This window comes from Lissotriton helveticus (assembly GCF_964261635.1).
Source record: "Lissotriton helveticus chromosome 1_1 unlocalized genomic scaffold, aLisHel1.1 SUPER_1_unloc_6, whole genome shotgun sequence".
NCBI classification, from domain to species: domain Eukaryota; kingdom Metazoa; phylum Chordata; class Amphibia; order Caudata; family Salamandridae; genus Lissotriton; species Lissotriton helveticus.
Genome location: NW_027611703.1, coordinates 3,253,672 through 3,271,087, shown reverse-complemented (window position 1 = coordinate 3,271,087; position 17,416 = coordinate 3,253,672). Strand labels below are relative to the sequence as shown.

Below are 17,416 nucleotides of genomic sequence, written 5' to 3'. Positions count from 1 at the left end.
TTCTTGGCGCTTGAAGCTGAAGACGCTGCAGGCGATGTGAAGGAGAAGTGTCCGGTGGATCCAAGGGTGGATCTGAAGTGGTGAAGACCTGAAAGCAGAGGGGACAGTGTTCAAAGTCACTGGCCAGTGACCACCGTGGAACCAGATTGGAACCAGGCAAAGTCGGGTGCAAACAGGTGATGAGGTGTTGCTTCTCTCTGCAGCCACGTGGACACGAAGAGGTCAAGGACGTCCAGGAGTCGATCACGAGCTGTCCCTCGAAGGCTCTAGCTGATGGCAGTGTCGGCAACTCGATTGAAGCAAACAAGCCTTGGCTAATGCAAGCCACGGGGAAAGTGAAAAAGGCTTATTACTCGGACCAGCAAGGTCAGAGCGGGTACTCCTTTCTACAGGAGCGAGGGCAGATCTGGAGCAACCAGACCCATAGTGTAAATTGTAGGTTTCGTCGCCAAGATGGCCGCTGACCACGTGACAAGCGGCCGGGATGGCGAGTCGAGTGGCACAAAGCAAAAGGGCCCCACGCAGATCGTGGAGATGCTGGAGGGCTGATCTTTGGTGCAAATGCTGCTCGATTGTGGGGCTTCTCAAACCCCAAAGCACAGAGTCGAGGGTGCCTCGGGTGCTGCGCAGTCAGCGTCTCGGGGGTCTTTCAAGATGTCCGCTCCCACGTCTCTCGGTGCCTCCACGGGTCCCTTCTTTGCAGGGACTGTGGATCGGGCTGGGAGAAGTCTGGGAAGCTGAGTCTTGTCAGGCTCTGCACTCGGGCTCCGGCGGGAGGCGGCGGCAAAGCAGACGTCGAGGTGCTGGGTGGTGCCTGTGTTCACAGGGTGGCCCCTCCTAGGCCACAAGGGAGATTCTCTTCAGTCTTCTATCATCAGAATGTCGAAGTCCAGTCGTCTTCTTAGTTTAAAGGTGATTTCAGGATGATCTGCTGTGCTAGGGCACTGCTCCCACTCTTATTCCAATCTGAGGGGTGGATCTCCTGCTAGGTCCCTCCCTATGGGTGGGACCAGGAAGGGGGGTGGTTACACCCCCTTTCCTTTGTCCAGGTCTCACTGGAGCTGGGGCTGGGCTGCCCCAGAACCGGTTTGACCGGATTATGCAAGGGGAAGCCTTGTGCTCCCCAGGCACTGTCTGGTTTCTTTCAAACCTCCCTGCTACAATACACTATCTCCTGTCTGGAGGGCGGTGACACCCTCCTGTGACAGGAAACCCTTTGTCCAGGACCCATTTGGTCGAGTTTCAGTCAACTGCAGGGGTCCAGACATTTGTCTGTGGCAGAGGCATCCATTTTGTGGATCTTAAGGTCTTTGGAGAAATCAACCGCATTAAAGCAAAGTAACATGTCTTACCCCTCTAGAGGGGTGGAATGCCATCCCCGTCGCCAGAACTGGCGAGGGGATGGTATTCCAAAGCGTATGACACCTTACACGACATGTTTTGATAAAGCCAAACCAAAGTTGCTAAATAACCGCGAGGATTATAAGGCACTTAATAGTATATGGTATGGCATTATCCTGAAACAGCTTAGGGATTTGTTCCCGATGGCTGCAGACAGGCTCAGCTCATGCTAGAGCTCCATCTCACATAAAACCACGCACTCAGCCTCCAGGATTGATGAGGCCTGACTATAGGAGTGGCTCACAGGTTTACATGTGTCCAGATATAGGTTTAGACATAGGTATACTATATCTAAGCAAGGGGTGTGTACACCACCTTACCCCAGCTGAGTGATCAGCCAGTTGTGTCAATTTAAGAACCAGCCAGGGGTGGCAAAAGATATGCTGCAGCCCCTGGTAGGCCTTAGTGGCTCCTATGCCCTGTGCACCTATAGTGCATTCTACAGGGGCTGACAAGGAGTCCATTTCCAATTGTGGTATGTACCTAGGGTACATGGAATCCATTTTACAGAGAGAGCAGATGGCCTGGGGCCCTGATTAGCAGGGAACCAGGTCAACTAAGTCAAAAAACCAGCTAAACACAGGCAAAAAATCTGGGGTAACCATAGTCAGGTAGCCACCTTCCTACATAACCCCCCCCCAAACGAAAGGAGATAAGGCTATCCTTGGCCAGGTAAGCCTATATTGCCTGAGTGGCCATATAAGGAAGTACCTGCACTAGCATGGGTACCCCCTGTCTCATGGTCCACTAAGCAGTCCCTCACCCTTGGGGTATCAGAGGGTCTCCACCATAGGGAATCACTACCTTGGGTGTGTTTATGCAAAGTTAAAGGCTGGTTTGGATATGGAGTATTGAAGTGAGGCTCTACTAATTTAGGGCTTAGCTTCCTCCAATTATCTTCCACCATGTGTGCCTTTCTTTCTTTAACTGAGTTGCACTGTGCTCTCAGGGTCAACCTCTGGCTACCTAAAGCTGGAGGCTGGGTCCCTCTGTTTGGCTTGCTGGAGGGACAGTTCAGGTTTGGGCCCCTTGGGTCCCAGGTTTGGCTGTGCCCAACAGAATCCATCTGTGGGAGGTCCCTAACTGTTTTTAAGGGGGCTCCCTTAGGAGTTTTTAAAGTTTTCACCTTACTTGGGCTACTAGTTTTGGTGCACCTAATCTTTTGATGGGGGTGCTTTATTTGACAGGGGGCCCTCTGGGTCTCACTGTCCTTCTTGTCCTCTGCAGCCCTGGGCTGGCTAAGGCAAGGTAGAGAGGGGCAGGTTACCTGCTCCAGACTGGGTCCCACCTGAGAAGGGTCCACTGACATCAGAGGTTCTGTCAGGCTAGGCCCAACCACCTCTGGGGCAGCTCCTTCATCAGGGGTAAGATCAGTTCCCTGAGGAGGCTGATCCTGTCCTAAAGTCTGGTGAGGGGGAGATTTCTCTTCCTCCTCCATGCTCTCAGTTTGTGTGGAGTTATCCATCATTTCAGGTTTCACAACACACATGTCAGTTTGAGTTTGGGCTGTGGCCATCACAGCCCCACCAACCTTTTCAGGAGGAGACTCAGTTTGGGTTTCTGCTGTTATTATAACAGCTTTGCTATTCTGTTCAGGAAGAGCTTTTACTAAAGATGGGGCAGAGAGTTTCTCAGCCCTACCAACCTTTTCAGGAAGGACATCTTGGATTGGGGCTGTAGCCAGTACAGCCTCACTAACCTTTCCATGGGAATTCACCATTCTAGAATGGGTTTCTTGTTCAACCTCAGCCCAGGCTGAGATTTCTAAATCATTACCCAGTAGACAGTCCACAGGCAAGTTTGGTGACACTGCCACTCTCTTTGGGCCAGTGACACCTCCCCAGCTGAGACTTACTACTGCCATGGGATGATTTGTTTGGATGCCATCAATGTTTATTACCTGGTATGTGGCACCAGGTAAAAGTTGCTTAGAGGGGACTATGCCATCAGCCACCATGGTGATGCTAGCCCCTGTGTCTCTAAAAGCTTCAACTCTTAAACCATTGATGATGGGTTCTTGTCTATACTTGCTCAAAGTATTTGGGCAAGCAGAGAAGTTGGCAAACCCCATGCCAGCCTCATAAACAAGATCATTGGGTGATGGGGACCTGGATAGGCCAGGGTCCACCTGATTTCCAAAAGTAAACCCACCCAGATTCCTGGGTGTGCTTCCACTTCCTGGGGGATTACTGCTGACAGTAACAGGAGGTGTTGAAGCTGGCTTTGGAGGTATATTTTCTTTATTGTTATTCTTGGGACAACAGCTGTCTGTTTTGTAATGCCCCACCTGTTTACAGGGATAACAATAGGGCTTTTTCTCAGTTGAAGAAGTGTCTTGGGACCCACCCCCATCCTTGGAGTTTTGGGGCCCTGGGGAAGTCTTCTCTTTGCTTTTATCCCCACCCTTATCTTGAGGCTTGGTAGACTCCTTCTTCTGGTTACTGTCCTGATTCTTAGGCCTAATCCTGGTTCTGACCCATTTGTCTGCCTTCTTTCCCAATTCTTGGGGAGAGGTCAGATCAGAGTCTACCAGGTGCTGGTGTAAGAGCTGGTTCTGACAATTACTTAGGATCTGCTCCCTCATAGTCAAATTATACAATCCTGTAAAGTCATGTACTTTGCTGCCATGTAGCCAACCCTCCAGAGCCTTAGTAGCACAATCTACAAAATCAGTCCAGTCCTGAGTCTGTGTCTTCTGGGTATCTCTGAACTTCAACCTGTACTGTTCAGTGGTTAAGCCAAACCCATCTATCAGAACACTCTTCAGGACTTTGTAATTGTTTGCATCCTCATGTCTAACAGTGAGGAGCTTATCTCTCCCTTTCTCTGAAAAGGAGTACCATAAGATTGCTGCCCACTGTTCCTCAGGAACCTGCTGTACCATGCAGGCTCTCTCAAGAGCAGTTATCCACTTGTGGATGTCATCCCCTTCCTTGTAGGGGGGCACAATCTTTGTCAGGTTTCTACTATCATAGGACCTGGGTTTCTCTTTAGGAATATTGCTGCCACCAGTGGCATCTAAGCCACACAATGTTTGCTCTCTTGCCAAGGCAAGTTTAGCTTGAGCCAAGGCTACCTCCTCCCTCTCTATCTGGAGTTTGACAGCCCTCATTCTGGCCCTATGTTCTAGCTTTTGAGAAGCATTCATGCCTCTCTGTGATTCTCTGGAGGCACTAGAAAGATGAGAGTCCCCTGAGGGAGATCTCACTCTTCTGTTGCCTGGGAGAATAACATGTTGGGTTCTGGGGAGGTGCTGGCCCTCTCCATTCCCCAGTAGGTCCAAGTTGGCCTGGCTAAGCCTACCAACTGGAACCTGGCTACCCTGATCCTGTACTTCTAAGTCCTCAACTTCTGATTCCTCATCCAAGTCATCATCATCCTCCTCTTCAGGGGGATCAACTACAGGGGGGTTCCCTGTGTCTAGGGAAGCTGCTTTTGCCTTCTCTAAGTCATCCTGTTCTAGGATTTCTACCAGGATTAGGCAGGTGGGGCTTCTGCCCCTTTTTAACCCTCTTGCTTTGCACAAGGCAATCAAGTCTCTGCGGGTTAATTTGTCATATCCAAAAGTTGCCTGGGTAGGGTCAACTGTCACAGGACTAGACCCTGAGGCCTTTCCTGTGTCAGACATGGTTACTAGTGAGGTGTAAGTGGTGCACTTACCTACACTAAGTGTTTTCCTACTGGACCTTGCTAGTGAGTTGTAGTCAGGGGTGTGCTACTCCCTTCAACCTACAACTACTAAGTTCAGTAGAACTTAATATGCTAAGCTTTTGATTTTATATGTACCTAGAGGTACTTGATGTGATCTTTCAATGTGATATAAAGATTGCAATGGTAAAACAACAGCAAGCTCAAATCCGCACCGCTGCTCACCAATGTGAGAAGTTGGCCTGGTAGGGGATGTTTCCAATTCTGGAACCACCTACTACCTGACCAAACAATCCCTTATGGTGTCTGGTTGTAAGTCAACCTTATTAGACAAGCTATCCTAGGGGTAGCATGGACTAAGCAGCCTAAAGGCTTAACTTAAGAGGTCGTGTTAAGCGAGCTGTTTTACCACATACAATCCTGTAATACCAAATGAAAGGACACCACACAAGTATATATTATAAAAATATATGTGTTTATTACTAAAAACAATCCCCAGTATTCTTTATGAATAAAGGGGCACAAGCGTTAAATCAAAAGCACGGTTTAAACATAAAACGTTGCACAATTATGGATGAGGGCAGGGGGCCACTCAAACCATATACTAAACAAGTGGTATAAGAGATGCCACTCGAGCAGTGGTTAGGCCTAGGGCCTAGGGAATCGCTGGGAGCAGTCAGGACAAGCAATGCTGAAGTCGGGAATGGCCCTCGGGATTCGGGAGATGTGCGGAAAGCGCACGCACGCACCAATGTTAACCAATGGTGCGTAAAAGTTGTAAAGTTAAAGTTTAAGGACACTTCCGCTGAACCTAGAGGAACAAAACTTAAGACACAGACCCTAGAGATGTGTACCAGTGTGGGAACACCGGCGGAGCAAAGTTACCTCACCCACAGGAAGCGGGTGCACAGGGTTGAAGTGGCGTCGGGTTTTGACACGCAGGTTCTTGGCGCTTGAAGCTGAAGACGCTGCAGGCGATGTGAAGGAGAAGTGTCCGGTGGATCCAAGGGTGGATCTGAAGTGGTGAAGACCTGAAAGCAGAGGGGACAGTGTTCAAAGTCACTGGCCAGTGACCACCGTGGAACCAGATTGGAACCAGGCAAAGTCGGGTGCAAACAGGTGATGAGGTGTTGCTTCTCTCTGCAGCCACGTGGACACGAAGAGGTCAAGGACGTCCAGGAGTCGATCACGAGCTGTCCCTCGAAGGCTCTAGCTGATGGCAGTGTCGGCAACTCGATTGAAGCAAACAAGCCTTGGCTAATGCAAGCCACGGGGAAAGTAAAAAAGGCTTATTACTCGGACCAGCAAGGTCAGAGCGGGTACTCCTTTCTACAGGAGCGAGGGCAGGTCTAGAGCAACCAGACCCATAGTGTAAATTGTAGGTTTCGTCGCCAAGATGGCCGCTGACCACGTGACAAGCGGCCGGGATGGCGAGTCGAGTGGCACAAAGCAAAAGGGCCCCACGCAGATCGTGGAGATGCTGGAGGGCTGATCTTTGGTGCAAATGCTGCTCGATTGTAAGGGTTCTCAAACCCCAAAGCACAGAGTCGAGGGTGCCTCGGGCGCTGCGCAGTCAGCGTCTCGGGGGTCTTTCAAGATGTCCGCTCCCACGTCTCTCGGTGCCTCCACGGGTCCCTTCTTTGCAGGGACTGTGGATCGGGCTGGGAGAAGTCTGGGAAGCTGGGTCTTGTCAGGCTCTGCACTCGGGCTCCGGCGGGAGGCGGCGGCAAAGCAGACGTCGAGGTGCTGGGTGGTGCCTGTGTTCACAGGGTGGCCCCTCCTAGGCCACAAGGGAGATTCTCTTCAGTCTTCTATCATCAGAATGTCGAAGTCCAGTCGTCTTCTTAGTTTAAAGGTGATTTCAGGATGATCTGCTGTGCTAGGGCACTGCTCCCACTCTTATTCCAATCTGAGGGGTGGATCTCCTGCTAGGTCCCTCCCTATGGGTGGGACCAGGAAGGGGGGTGGTTACACCCCCTTTCCTTTGTCCAGGTCTCACTGGAGCTGGGGCTGGGCTGCCCCAGAACCGGTTTGACCGGATTATGCAAGGGGAAGCCTTGTGCTCCCCAGGCACTGTCTGGTTTCTTTCAAACCTCCCTGCTACAATACACTATCTCCTGTCTGGAGGGCGGTGACACCCTCCTGTGACAGGAAACCCTTTGTCCAGGACCCAGTTGGTCGAGTTTCAGTCAACTGCAGGGGTCCAGACATTTGTCTGTGGCAGAGGCATCCATTTTGTGGATCTTAAGGTCTTTGGAGAAATCAACCGCATTAAAGCAAAGTAACATGTCTTACCCCTCTAGAGGGGTGGAATGCCATCCCCGTCGCCAGAACTGGCGAGGGGATGGTATTCCAAAGCGTATGACACCTTACACGACATGTTTTGATAAAGCCAAACCAAAGTTGCTAAATAACCGCGAGGATTATAAGGCACTTAATAGTATATGGTATGGCATTATCCTGAAACAGCTTAGGGATTTGTTCCCGATGGCTGCAGACAGGCTCAGCTCATGCTAGAGCTCCATCTCACATAAAACCACGCACTCAGCCTCCAGGATTGATGAGGCCTGACTATAGGAGTGGCTCACAGGTTTACATGTGTCCAGATATAGGTTTAGACATAGGTATACTATATCTAAGCAAGGGGTGTGTACACCACCTTACCCCAGCTGAGTGATCAGCCAGTTGTGTCAATTTAAGAACCAGCCAGGGGTGGCAAAAGATATGCTGCAGCCCCTGGTAGGCCTTAGTGGCTCCTATGCCCTGTGCACCTATAGTGCATTCTACAGGGGCTGACAAGGAGTCCATTTCCAATTGTGGTATGTACCTAGGGTACATGGAATCCATTTTACAGAGAGAGCAGATGGCCTGGGGCCCTGATTAGCAGGGAACCAGGTCAACTAAGTCAAAAAACCAGCTAAACACAGGCAAAAAATCTGGGGTAACCATAGTCAGGTAGCCACCTTCCTACATATATATATAAATCTTTGATCTCCTTGTCACTGAAAAACCTGCATGTCTGATGTTGACAGAGACCTGGCTAGGCGAGTCATCCAATCCCGACATTGCTACAGCAATACCCCAGGATATAACATTTTTAGACAAGATAGATTGAAAGGAAGGGGTGGGGGTGTAGCACTTGTGGTTAAGGAATCCTGTGCATGTTGTATAATTCCTGTGGATGCCATCACGGGCTCTGAATCCCTTGCCTTTTCCATATCATTAACACCTCAACAATCTCTTAAAGGGCTCTTAGCTTACAGGCCCCCGGGTCCTGTGGGGTCCTTTTTTGAGGAGCTCCAGTCGATAATGTCGACACTGATTCTCAGAGCAGAACACTGTCTGCTTGCCGGTGATCTGAATTTTCATATGGATGAGAGTTCTAATCCGGATACAATGAAATTGATGGATATTATGACACTGTTAGGCCTGACCCCTTTTCTTTCTGGACCGACCCACGACAGGGGCCATACCCTAGATCAGATTTTTTCTACGTCTCCTATCGTAGTGTTGGCTCTGTTGCCGGTATTTTGGTCAGATCACTATCTGGCCAAATTGTACGTTCAGTGCATTAAAATTTCACCTAGCACTGTTCGGAAACTCCAGGGACTAGTATCCAGGGCGTATCATCGGGTGACTCCAGAGATGCTGGCTCAGGCCTCTCTGGATCATCCTCTCCCTGTTACGGGCGGTCTGGAAAAGGATTTAGATTCGCTGCAGCAGTGGCTGATGGACAGGCTGAACGACCTAGCCCCTGTTACTCCCCCCCGATTAACATCCAAAAGGGCCTCTGCCCCTTGGTTCACTGAAGCACTGTCGTACTCCCGTAGGCAATGCAAAGTGGCCGAAAGGGCCTGGTGATCTCAGTATGACGCCGATGCTAGGCTTGTCTATAGAACAACGGTTAAAGCCTACCACCGGGAAATTCTCCAGGAAAAAAAGGCTATTTTGCCAGGAGAATAGAGGCAGCAGCCAACTCTTGTAAAGAGATCTTTTCCATCGTCAGAGAATTTACGACTTCTAGGTCCAATTCGACTCTGATCGATCCCTCTCAGTCATGGGTGTCTGCCCTTGCCAACTTTTTTACCAACAAGATAAAGCTGATTCAGGACTCCTTTACCTTGAGGCAGACGGATGCTCCACTCAGCCCGGTGGGTGGGCCAGCTATATTGACCCCCACTGGTCCTGTTTTGATGGTGTTCCCGCCACTTTCGCTATCTGTGTCCTTGGCGCTCATGGCCAATCTTAAATCTGGATCACCCCTGGATCCCTGCCCTGCTAAATTCCTGGCAAAGATGTCGGACATTATAAATCCTTTGGCAAATCCGCTCCTGAATCTTTCTCTGAGTCAAGGGGTGGTCCCGCAGGTGTGGAAGCAGGCGATGGTCATTCCCCTTCTCAAAAAGCCCGGTCTTCCTCTAGGTGAGCTGGCCAATTATAGGCCTATTTCGCTTCTTCCCGCACTGGCGAAGATCCTGGAGAAACATGTTCATTCTGTTCTCTCCAATTATTTGGAGTCCCAAGATCTTCTACATCCCTCCCAGTCAGGCTTTCGCCCTAATTTAAGCACTGAGACAGCGTTGCTGGAGGTGTCCGAGGCCATTAAGGAGTCGCTGGATTCAGGAGGCAAAGTCATGCTTGTTATGCTTGACTTGACGGCGGCTTTTGACACCGTCCCCCATGAGGGTCTCCTCACCAGACTTTATGAGATCGGTCTGAGGGGGACGGTGCTCAGCTGGTTTAGATCTTTTTTGGCTGGCCGCCGACAAACGGTCTGGGCCTCTTCGAGCTCCGCCGAGATGCCGCCATTGGGAGTCGGAGTCCCTCAGGGCTCCGTGCTGAGCCCGACTCTGTTTAACATCTTTATGACCCCTCTGGCGACATTGGTGGAGTCTTTCGGGGCCCAGATCGTGTCTTACGCCGACGATACACAGCTCCTCTTTTCATGTCAGAAAGGAGAAGATTTTGACAGAGAGAGTGTCCGTGAGTGCCTTGCGGCTGTTTTTAATTGGTTCCAGCTAAACAGCCTCAAGTGCAACTCAGATAAATCGGAGATACTCTTCTTCGGTTGTGTCTCTGACCCAGAATGGCATGAATGGTGGCCTGCTGACATGTTCCCTCCAGCAAACTCTTCTCAGTTAGCCAAGAATCTGGGAGTGAAGATCGATAATGGGTTGACCTTAAAGTCCCAAGTTCTGGCCCTCTCAGGAACCTGCTTTGGTCTCCTCAAAATGCTCCGGAAGTCCTTCCCCCTGCTCTCGGAAGAGCATAGGAGGACCACGGTCCAGGCAATAATTGGCTCAAGATTGGATTATTCCAACATCCTCTATCTTGGCCTGCCGGAGTATCTCCTGCAACGTCTGCAGGTGGTGCAGAATGCGGCCGCATGGGCTATCTTCGGCCTCCATAGACGTGCCAGAGTTTCCAGCCTATTGCAGTCGCTTCACTGGCTGCCCATCCGGAAGCGGATAGAGTTCAAGGCCTTGACTTTGGCCCATAAGGCCCTGCATGCTAAGGGAGCTCAGTATCTCCAAAGGAGGCTTGCCTTTTATCATCCGGCTCGTTCTCTGAGGTTTGAGTCTCTGTTTTTAGCTGAGGTTCCCCGTGTAAAAAAGGCACGCATGGGTGGGCGCTCTTTCAGGCTGCGGGCTCCGCAGCTCTGGAATTCGCTTCCACTGTCACTGCGTAGCACATCCAATCTACTGGCTTTCAGGAAGGGCCTTAAAACGTGGCTCTTTGCCCGATAGCGGTCTTCTCCCTAGTGTTGGAGTCTTCCACTCACTGTGGGTGTTCTGTCGTTTGCTGTCGATGTTTGTCTTTTCCGGTCACAAATCAAAGCGCCGGGACACTCCTTTGGAGTAGCCGAGCGCTATATAAGACCAACCTAACATCTAATATATATATATATATATACATTGTGCTAACAACTAAAACATATGGAGATTACACACAAATCGATTTTTATCCCTCAAGGCTTCACCTCCTCTGCAGTCCCCCCCCCCCGCTGGACAGGCCTCACTTTCTTTGTGCCTCCCCCTGGACAAGCTTCACCTCCTCTAACCTCTTTCCCCCAACAGGACAGGACTCACCTCCTTTGCAAGGGGCAGGTCTTACCTCCTCTGCCTCTCCCCCCTCTCCACAGGTCTCACCTTCTCTGTACCACCCACCCAGGTCTCTCCTCAGCTGCACCCCCATGGACAAAACGGGCCTTACCTCCTCAGCACCGTTGGACAGGCCTCACCTCATCTGCAGCCCCTGGACAGGTCTTACCTTCTCTACACCCCCTGGACAGGTTCTGCCTCTCCTGCATCCCCTGAACAGGCCTCACCTCCTCTGCAGCCCCCTGGACAGGACTCACCTCTCTTGCAGCCCTGGACAGGCCTCACCTCCTCTGCACCCCTAGACAGGCCTCACCTGCTCTGCACCCCTAGACAGGCCTCACCTCCTCTGCACCCCTAGACAGGCCTCACCTGCTCTGCACCCCTGGACAGGCCTCACCTCCTCTGCACCCCTGGACAGGCCTCACCTCCTCTGCACCCCTGGACAGGCCTCACCTCCTCTGCACCCCTAGACAGGCCTCACCTGCTCTGCACCCCTGGACAGGCCTCACCTCCTCTGCATTCCCTTGACAGGTCTCACCTACTCTGCAACCCCCGGAGAAGCCTCTCCTCTGCGCCAACTGGACAGGCCTCATCTCCTCTGCATTCCCTTGACAGGTCTCGCCTCCTCTGCACCAACTGGACAGGTTCTGCATCTCCTGCACCCCCGTGGACATGCCTCACCTGCTTTGCATTCTCTGGTAAGGCCCCATCTCCTCTGCACCCCCAGGACAGGTTCTACCTCCTCTGCACCCTGTGCACAGGACAAGCCTCTAATTCCCAGCCCCGAGCAGAACAGGATACACCCCGTGGACAGGCCTCACCTATCTGCACCCCCATGGAGAGGCCTCCACTCCTCTACACCCCCCTTGACAGGCCTCACCTCCTCTGCCCCCACAGGAGAGGATAGGCCTCACTTTCCATGCATTCTCCTGGACAAGCCTCGCCTACACCTCCCTTGGCCGGTCTCACCTTCTCTGCACCCCCTGGACAGGCATTCGCTCATCTGCAACACCCTGGACAGCTGTCACCTCTGCTGCACCTCCCAACCCTTTGCCGGACATGCCATATCTCCTCTGTCCCTCCCCCCTCTGGAAACGGCCTCCTCGCCTCTGCACCCACTCTGAACAGGCCCTATATAAAGTGCACCACACAGTAAAGGACAAGCCCCACCTCCTCTGCACCCCTGGGCAGGCCTCACCTAGACTGCAACCCCCTGGACAGGCCTCACCTCCTCTACACCCCTGGACAGGCCTCACCTCCACTGCACCCCCCTGGCCAGGCCTCACCTCCTCTCCACCCTTGGACAGGCCTCACCTATTCTGCACCCCTGGACAGGCCTCACCTCTTCTGCACCCCTGGACAGGCCTCTCCTCCTCTGCACCCATGGACAGGCCTCAATTCCTCTGCACCCTTGGACAGGCCTCAACTCCTCTGCACCCCTGGACAGGCCTCACCTCCTCTGAACCCCTGGACAGGCCTCTCCTCCTCTGCATCCCTGGACAGGCCTCTCCTCCTCTACACCCCTGGACAGGCCTCAGCTCCTCTGCAACCCAGGACAGGCCTCACCTCCTCTGCACCCCTGGACAGGCCTGTCCTGGCCTCACCTCCTCTGCACCCCTGGACAGACCTCACCTTCTCTGCACCCCTGGACAGGGCCCACCTCCACTGCACCCCAGGACAGGCCTCACCTCCTTTGCACCCTTGGACAGGCCTCATCTCCTCTGCACCCCTGGACAGGCCTCACCTCCTCTGCACCCCAGGACAGGCCTCACCTCCTCTGCACCCCTGGTCAGCCCTTTCCTCCTCTGACCCCTGGACAGGCCTCTCCTGCTCTGCACCCCTGGACAGGCCTCACCTCTTCTGCACCCCTGGACAGGCCTCTCCTCCTCTGCACCCCTGAACAGGCTTTACCTCCTCTGCACCCCTGGACAGACCTCACCTCCTCTGCAGCCCTGGACAGGCCTCTCCTCCTATGCACCCCTGGACTGGCCTCACCGCCTCTGCACCGCCGGACATCCCTTGCCTCCTCTGACCCCTGGACAGGCCTCGCCTCCTCTGCACCCCTGAACAGGCCTCCCTTCCTCTGCACCTCTGGACAGGCCTCACCTCCTCTGCACCCCTGGACAGGCCTCACCTCCTCTGCACCCCTTGACAGGCCTCACCTCCTCTGCACCCCTGGACAGGCATCACTTCCTCTGCACCCCTGGACAGGCCTCTCCTCCTCTGCACCCCTGGCCAGGCCTCTCCTCCTATGCACCCCTGGGCAGGCCTTCCCTCCTCTGCACCCCTGGACAGGCCTCAGCTCCTCTGCACCCTTGGACAGGCCTCACCTCCTCTGCACCCCTTGACAGGCCTCACCACCTCTGCACCCCTGGACAGGCATCACTTCCTCTGCACCCCTGGACAGGCCTCTCCTCCTCTGCATCCCTGGCCAGGCCTCTCCTCCTATGCACCCCATGGCAGGCCTTCCCTCCTCTGCACCCCTGGACAGGCCTCAGCTCCTCTGCACCCCTGGACAGGCCTTGCCTCCTCTGCAAACCCCTGGACAGGCCTCACCTCCTCTGCACCCCTCGACAGGCCTCACCTCCTCTGCACCCCTGGTCAGCCCTTTCCTCCTCTGACCCCTGGACAGGCCTCTCCTGCTCTGCACCCCTGGACAGGCCTCACCTCTTCTGCACCCCTGGACAGGCCTCTCCTCCACTGCACCCCTGAACAGGCCTCACCTCCTTTGCACCCCTGGACAGGCCTCTCCTCCTCTGCACCCCTGGACAGGCCTCACCTCCTCTGCACCCCTGGACAGGCCTCACCTTCTCTGCACCCCTGGACAGGTCTCACCTCCTTTGCACCCCTGGACAGGCCTCTCCTCCTCTGTACCCCTGGACAGGCCTCTCCTCCTCTGCACCACTGGACAGGCATCCCCTCCTCTGCACCCCTGGACAGGCCTCACCTCCTCTGTCCCCTGGACAGGCCTCGCCTCCTCTGCACCCCTGGACAGGCCACTCTTCCTCTGCACTCCTGGACAGGCCTCACCTCCTCTGTCTCCTGGACAGGCCCCGCCTCCTCTGCACCCCTGGACAGGCCTCACCTCCTCTGTCCCCTGGACGGGCCTCACCTCCTCTGTCCCCTGGACGGGCCTCGCCTCCTCTGCACCTCCTCTGGACAGGCCTCACCTCCTCTGCTCCCCTGGACAGGTCTCTCCTCCTCTACACCCCTAGACAGGCCTCTCCTCCTCTGCACCCCTGGATAGGCATCTCCTCCTCTGCACCCCTGGACAGGCCTCTCCTCCTCTGCCCCTCCTCTGGACAGGCCTCTCCTCCTCTACACCGCTGGACTGGCCTCACCGCCTCTGCACCGCCGGACATCCCTTGCCTCCTCAGACCCCTGGACAGGCCTCACCTCCTCTGCACCCCTGGACAGGCCTCACTTCCTCTGCACCTCTGGACAGGCCTCACCTCCTCTGCACCCCTGGACAGGCCTCACCTCCTCTGCACCCCTGGACAGGCCTCAACTCCTCTGCACCCCTGGACAGGCATCACTTCCTCTGCACCCCTGGACAGGCCTCTTCTCCTCTGCACCCCTGGCCAGGCCTCTCCTCCTATGCACCCCTGGGCAGGCCTTCCCTCCTCTGCACCCCTGGAGAGGCCTCAGCTCCTCTGCAACACTGGACAGGCCTCACCTCCTATGCAAACCCCTGGACAGGCCTCACCTCCTCTGCACCCCTGGACAGGCCTCACCTCCTCTACAACCCTGAACATGCCTCTCCTCCTCTGCACCCCTGGACAGGCCTCTCCTACTCTGCACCCCTGGACAGACCTCTCCTCCTCTGCACCCCTGGACAGGCCTTGCCTCCTCTGCATCCCCCTGGACAGGCCTCACCTCCTCTGCTCCCCTGGACAGGTCTCTCCTCCTCTACACCCCTAGACAGGCCTCTCCTCCTCTGCACCCCTGGATAGGCATCTCCTCCTCTGCACCCCTGGACAGGCCTCTCCTCCTCTGCCCCTCCTCTGGACAGGCCTCTCCTCCTCTACACCGCTGGACTGGCCTCACCGCCTCTGCACCGCCGGACATCCCTTGCCTCCTCAGACCCCTGGACAGGCCTCACCTCCTCTGCACCCCTGGACAGGCCTCACTTCCTCTGCACCTCTGGACAGGCCTCACCTCCTCTGCACCCCTGGACAGGCCTCACCTCCTCTGCACCCCTGGACAGGCCTCAACTCCTCTGCACCCCTGGACAGGCATCACTTCCTCTGCACCCCTGGACAGGCCTCTTCTCCTCTGCACCCCTGGCCAGGCCTCTCCTCCTATGCACCCCTGGGCAGGCCTTCCCTCCTCTGCACCCCTGGAGAGGCCTCAGCTCCTCTGCAACACTGGACAGGCCTCACCTCCTATGCAAACCCCTGGACAGGCCTCACCTCCTCTGCACCCCTGGACAGGCCTCACCTCCTCTACAACCCTGAACATGCCTCTCCTCCTCTGCACCCCTGGACAGGCCTCTCCTACTCTGCACCCCTGGACAGACCTCTCCTCCTCTGCACCCCTGGACAGGCCTTGCCTCCTCTGCATCCCCCTGGACAGGCCTCACCTCCTCTGCACCCCTGGACAGGCCTCTCCTCCTCTGCACCCCTGGACAGCCTCTCCTCCTCTGCACCCCTGGACAGACCTCACCTCCACTGCACCCCTGGACTGGCCTCGCCTCCTCTGCACTCCTCTGGACAGGCCTCTCCTCCTCTACAACCCTGAACATGCCTCTCCTCCTCTGCACCCCTGGACAGGCCTCTCATCCTCTGCACCCCTGGACAGGCCTCTCCTCCTCTGCACCCATGGACAGGCCTCAACTTCTCTGCACCCCTGGACAGCCTCTCCTCCTCTGCACCCCTGGACAGGCCTCACCTCCTCTACAACCCTGAACATGCCTCTCCTCCTCTGCACCACTGGACAGGCCTCACCTCCTATGCAAACCCCTGGACAGGCCTCACCTCCTCTGCACCCCTGGACAGGCCTCACCTCCTCTACAACCCTGAACATGCCTCTATTCCTATTCACCCCTGGACACGACTCACCTCCTCTGCACCCCTGGACAGGCCTCACCTCTACAACCCTGAACATGCCTCTCCTCCTCTGCACCCCTGGACAGGCCTCTCATACTCTGCACCCCTGGACAGGCCTCTCCTCCTCTGCACCCCTGGACAGGCCTCGCCTCCTCTGCATCCCCCTGGACAGGCCTCACCTCCTCTGCACCCCTGGACAGGCCTCTCCTCCTCTGCACCCCTTGACATGCCTCTCCTCCTCTGCACTCTGGACATGCCTCTCTTCCTATTCACCCCTGGACAGGCCTCTCCTCCTCTCCTCCTCTGGACAGGCCTCACCTCCTCTGCCACTCCCCTGGACAGGCCTCTACTCCTCTGGACAGGCCTCGCCTCCTCTGTCCCTCCCCTGGACAGGCCTCACCTCCTCTGGACAGGCCTCACCTCCCCTGCACCTCTGGACAGGCTTCTCCTCCTCTGGACAGGCCTCTCCTCCTCTGCATCTCTGGACAGGCCTCTCCTCCTCTGCACCTCTGGACAGGCCTCTCCTCCTCTGCTCCCCTGGACAGGCCTCTCATTCTCTGCTCCCCTGGACATGCCTCACCTCCTCTGCACCCCTGGACAGGCCTCTCCTCCTCTGCCCCCTGGACAGGCCTCTCCTCCTTTGCACTCCTGGACAGGCCTCTCCTCCTCTGCCCCTCCTCTGGACAGGCCTCTCCTCCTCTGCCCCGCCTCTGGACAGGCCTCACCTCCTCTGCAGCCCTGGACAGGCCTCACCTCCTCTGGACAGGCCTCTCCTCCTCTGGACAGGCCTCTCCTCCTCTGGACAAGCCTCTCCTCCTCTGCACCCCTGGACAGGCCTCACCTCCTCTGCACCCCTGGACAGGCCTCTCCTAATCTGCCCCCTGGACAGGCCTCTCCTCCTCTGACCCTGGACTGGCCTCTTCTCCTCTGCGCCCCTGGACAAGCTTCACCTCCTCTGCCCCCTGGACAGGCCTCTCCTCCTGTGCACCCCTGGACAGGCCTCTCCTCCTCTGCACCCCTGGACAGGCCTCTCCTCCTCTGGACAGGCCTCACCTCCTATGCCCCTCCCCTGGACAGGCCTCTCCTCCTCTGGACAGGCCTCTCCTCCCCTGGACAGGCCTCACCTCCTCTGCACCTCTGGCGAGGCATCACTTCCTCTGCACCCTTGGACAGGACTCTCCTCCTCTGCACCCCTGGCCAGGCCTCTCCTCCTATGCA

General features: G+C 55.5%; 1 protein-coding gene across 2 annotated transcripts in view; it reads right to left on the bottom strand.

Moving 5' to 3' along the window:
- LOC144806287 (uncharacterized) overlaps positions 1 to 16,999 on the bottom strand; it is a 163,894-nt gene extending 146,895 nt beyond the window's left edge. The window contains exon 1 of one of the 2 annotated variants that reach the window (XM_078672677.1): positions 16,952 to 16,999. The gene's annotated coding sequence lies outside the window, so the exon portion shown is untranslated. The remainder of the gene's footprint in view (positions 1 to 16,951) is intronic. The other variant, XM_078672676.1, reaches the window with a different exon arrangement.
- Positions 17,000 to 17,416: the final 417 nt, after the last annotated feature.